At 38.0% G+C, this 4952-nt stretch overlaps 1 non-coding gene across 1 annotated transcript; it reads left to right on the forward strand.

The window, feature by feature from the left end:
* Positions 1-2441: 2441 nt before the first annotated feature.
* Positions 2442-2548, forward strand: LOC141636559 (small nucleolar RNA R71). The gene has a single exon (XR_012541165.1). It is a non-coding gene; the product is annotated as a small nucleolar RNA R71 (small nucleolar RNA).
* The last annotated feature ends 2404 nt before the right edge of the window (positions 2549-4952 follow it).

Here is a 4952-nt window from a genome sequence, read left to right on the forward strand (position 1 = left end):
TCTTATAAAATTAGTTAGTAATTTTATTATCATAAGATGAGTATTATATGGTCTAAAATAATAACAAGTTAATCAACAAAGCATAGTGCATTTCAAAAATTGAATATTATACAAGTTAAAAGAAATGCAAGTTAAAGGGTTAGAATACTTACAAGTGGTGGTTTAGGGAGGACTCCATCAAACTCTCGTTCTTTTGAGAGGTGTCAAGAGGGTAAAGCAAGGACGTTGTCGATATTGCTCAACGCCTTGAAGAAGTAGTCAAATGCTTGTTCATTGTCATGATAGAGATCTTGCATAGACCTTTGCGCATTGTTGTCTTCATTCATGTAGTAGTCCGAGTCAAAGAGGTGATAAGGGTCTACATAGCCTTGGTCTAGAGTCATAGCATTCCCAATGTATGGGTTAACAAGCCCTTCAAACTCGTCATCCCATAGACCACATACTTCTCTTGCTTCTTTCCCTATGTTGGGTGGATCATGAGTTGACAAGAGCAACTCTCCTTCCTTGTTGTCATGGCCAATAAGGCCTCCATCTATACTTTTCATGGGTGAGCTTTTCAAGCTCTCATTCTTCTTGTGAAAAATTCCTTTCTCTTCGAATAGAGCCATTTTAACATCATGAATGTCTTTCTTCCAATTGGGCGGTGTGTCTTTGCCTTTCTCTTTGAGATTTCCATATTTCCCTTGTCCTTTGAATGGAGATTCTATCTTCTTCTTGTCACCCTCCCGAGTATAGTGATGAACCATAAAGCATGCTTCAAACAAGTTGGGAGCTCTCATAGTCTTATCAAGATTGAAGGTGATTGTTTCATCACCTACTTCAAGTGTGGGCTCTCCATGTTTCACATCGATCACCGCTCCGGCGGTGTGTAGGAATGGTCTTCCTAGAACGATTGGAATGTTGGAATCTTCTCCCATATCAACAATGACAAAGTCCACCGGTATGAAAAACATTCCAACTCTCATGGGCACATCTTCCCATACCCCTAGTGGTTTCTTTGTTGTCCGGTCTGCCATTTGTAAGGTCATGTTGGTACACTTGAGCTCTCTTACCCCTAGTCTGTCACATACCGAATATGGCATGACAATCACACTTGCATCTAGATCACATAGTGCCCTGTTGATTGTGGTATCACCAATGGTACATGGAATGGAGAAGCTTCATGGATCTTTGAGCTTAGGTGGGGAATTCCCTTGAAGAATTGCGCTACTTAAATTTGTAAAGGCAATGGTTTCCAGCTTCCTTATAGACTTCTTCTTAGTAATGATATCTTTCATGTATTTTTCATAGGCCGGAACATGGTTGATTAGCTCCGCGCATGGTATAGAAACCTATAAGTTCTTCACAATCTCCATGAACTTTCCAAATTGCTTATCAAGCTTGGGCTTGGCTTGGCGACTTGGGAATGGAAGTCTAATCACAATAGGCTCTTTCTCAAGTTCTTTGGCCTTCTCTTCATTTCTCTTCTTTGATGAGTCATTGGTATTTATTTCTACCACCTTAGGATTTCTCCTCAATGGTTCAATCAAAACTCTTTGCTTGACATTCTCCTCAACAATATGCTCTTTAATTAGCATCTTTGGTCCCTCATATCTTATACCACTCCTCAAGTGGATGGCATTGATGGTCTCATGTCTTGTAGGAGGATTACCTTGGGGAGGTAATTGTCCTTATTGTCTTTGGGAACTAGAAGAGGCCAATTGAGACAATTGAGTCTTCAACATTTTGGTGTGAGCAAGGATATTGTTGATGGTATTGTCTTTGGCTTGACTATCCCTTTGCATTTGAGCAAAGAAATCTTGTTGGCTCTTTTGCATTTGGAGGACCACTTTTGAACATTAAAAGCTTGGTTATTGGATTGTTTGTAGTATGGTCTTTGAGTAAGATTTCTCATTGGAGGTGGTGTGTATTTGGGTTAAGGGTTTTGGACATTTTGGATCTTATATGAGAGGTTTGGGTAGAATTTGGTATTTTTATTGTAATAGTTGGAATAAGGGGTGTCATTCTTGTATTCTTGGAAGGCATTCACTTGCTCATTTGTTCCCCTACATTTGTGTTGCTCATGTCCCAAGGTTCCACAATTCTCACACATTCTATTTGGGATTGAAGATGTTGCCACCATAGCGTTGACATGGTGTTTGTGTGATTGAGAAGCTTCATCAAGCTTGGCCATGGCTTTATCAAATTTTAAGTTTATGGTGTCAATATGGGCACTTAGTTGGGCACTCAATTGTGTGACGGAGTCAACCTCATGCCTGCCTCCCCTAGTTTCTTTTCTTGGCCTACTATATTGAGAGTTAAGAACCGCCATTTCTTCGATCTTAGGCCATTTTTGGTTGTCATCAACCTCGATAAATCTTCCATTAGAACCAATGTTGAGCACATTCCTTAAGTCTTCATATAAGCCATTCCAGAATTGTTGAACAAGGAACCATTCACTTAGTCCATGACGAGGACAAGTGCAACATGTATACTTGAATCTCTCCCAAGCCTCATATAGAGACTCTTCATCTCTCTGCTTGAACCCGGTGATTTGGGCTCTCTATATGTTAGTCTTCTCCGGAGGATAGAACTTCTTGTAGAAGGCAAGTGTTAACTTCTTCAATGAATCAAATTCCGAGGATAGCCTTGTCTAGGATCTTTAACCATTGCTTTGCGGCTCCGATAAAGGAAAAAGGAAACAAAACCCATCGAATATGGTCTCGAGTTACCACGGTTTGAGAAATTGCATCACAATAGTCATAAAAAGTCTCTATGTGTAGATGAGGATCTTCAATAGGCATCCCCCCAAATTGACTTCTATCAATTAATTGTATGAATGCGGATTTGGCAATGAAATTACCGGTTAAGTGAGGTGGTGTTGGACTACCATTTGGTAGGTTCTCCTCGTTTGGTACGGAATGAGATGAAAATTTAGGCATTATGGGTTGATTTTGTGGTTGGTTTTGAATTGGGTTCTCCTCTCCTTCTCTTGCAAAAGGGTTGGTAAACTCAACACTATCCGATTATACAACATTAATGTCCACAAGTTCTCCAATACCCAAACTTGTTGAAGCCCTTCTAACGTTTCTTCTAATGTTGGTCAAGGTTCTTTCAATCTCAGGATCAATAGGTAAAGGTCCGCCTCGTAATCTCCTAGACATGCAAAAATCAAACAACTAGAAAAGAATTAAAACTACCTTGAGGATTTTGACTTCCCCAAGGTTAAGAAAGACACAACTAAGAACAACAAATGATAATAATTCAATTAAACAACGTCCCCGGCAACGGTGCCATTTTTTATTCGGTTTAAAACATTATCGTCTAAGCTAACCAATCAAAATAATATTTATAATCTTAACTAACTACTCTTAGTAGAGTGTCAAGTAAAGGTCGGATCCCAAAGGACGGGTATTGAATTAAGTTATCGGTTGTAGAGAGCTATGTCTTAGGGTGTCACAAATTGGGTTGAGATCGAGGGTTGTAAGCTAAACTACTCAACAATGAAATGTAAAGAAATGAAAGCAAAATAAACTAAGTAAACCAAAAGAGATTGTAAGTAATTGATTAAGGCACTAGGGTGTCATGGGTTTATAGGGGATTCATGGTGGAGATCATACAAACAAGTTTACATAGTTGCAAGCAAATTATTGTTGTAGTGGAATCGAGTTAGTTTATGTCTTACAATTCCTAGGAAGATTTGGGTCCTGGAACCGAGTCGGTCAAGACTGTAAAACACCTACAAGTTGACTTAGTGTCTTCCTATTCAATTATATGCATGGTCTAACAAGCCTTGAGTTAGTTTATATCTTACAAGTTTTGTTCAATGGATAAGAGATTCATGCAAGTTTGTCAATCAAGCAATTCATCAAGCATAACATCTGCATAAGTTGAAACTACAACAAGCAAGCAATCTTATGAAAGCATATTAGATTAAGTATGGATCTACCCCCATGTTTTAGTTCCCCTAATCACCTATTAACCCTAGCTAGGAGACTACTCACTCATAGTCATGGTAAACATGCTAATAAGGGTGTCAATCATATTAACAAGGTTAAACATGGTGAATGAGTAAAGCAATAATTAATTAAGCAAAAGGGTAAAAGAGATTATACCAACTTCAGGATGATCCAAATAATAAGTAAAGAATAATAGAAAAACACTTGATGAATGATGAAGAGTTGTCAAGTCTTCAATAAACCCAAAATAGTCTTCAAATTACCCAACTAAATCTAAAAACACTTGAATGATTAAAGAGGAATTAAAATTTGATTAATATTGAATTGAGTAAATACAACTTGATTAATAAGATCTACTAAACTAAATTGGTAAATTAACTTGATTAAAACTTGATTATTAATATGTAAACTTGATGATCAATCCCCTAACACAATGGGGTGTTTATACTAAGTACAAGTATTAGGGTAACTAAGGGCTTAAATGACGATGAAGTCCCTAAGAAGGAGATTAGTGTCTTGTAAGTCCCATAAGGAGCCGCGCAACTTGTCATTGATGTATGATCGAGCTGCCCAGGGACCCGCTCGACTTGACCACTGGACGCCCGTATTGTGGGTTCGGATGCTCGTCCTGAGCTCGACTTGACCACTAGAAAGCATAGGAACGAGGTTAGTTCGGAGACTAAATGTGCACAAATATGAGTCACATCATATATATATATATATATAATATATATATATATATATATATATATATATATAGGATTCGGTGAGAACGATCACTCGGTGAGAATAGTGAGAACAAGCTAATTAATCCATATTAACGTCACTTTCTCTCCCGATAAAATCAATTTCCCAAACTCCATGACCATTCCCATTAACCAATATCCTTATCCACATCATTTCCCTAAAATTCCACTACCATCGGACCTTATGATGCGTGTCATTTATATGATGTTTTACACCCTATTTTACACGCATTTCAGAGCTCAAATATGTAGTTTAAAGCTACTATTT

This window comes from Silene latifolia, chromosome Y (genome assembly GCF_048544455.1).
Source record: "Silene latifolia isolate original U9 population chromosome Y, ASM4854445v1, whole genome shotgun sequence".
NCBI classification, from domain to species: Eukaryota; Viridiplantae; Streptophyta; class Magnoliopsida; order Caryophyllales; family Caryophyllaceae; genus Silene; species Silene latifolia.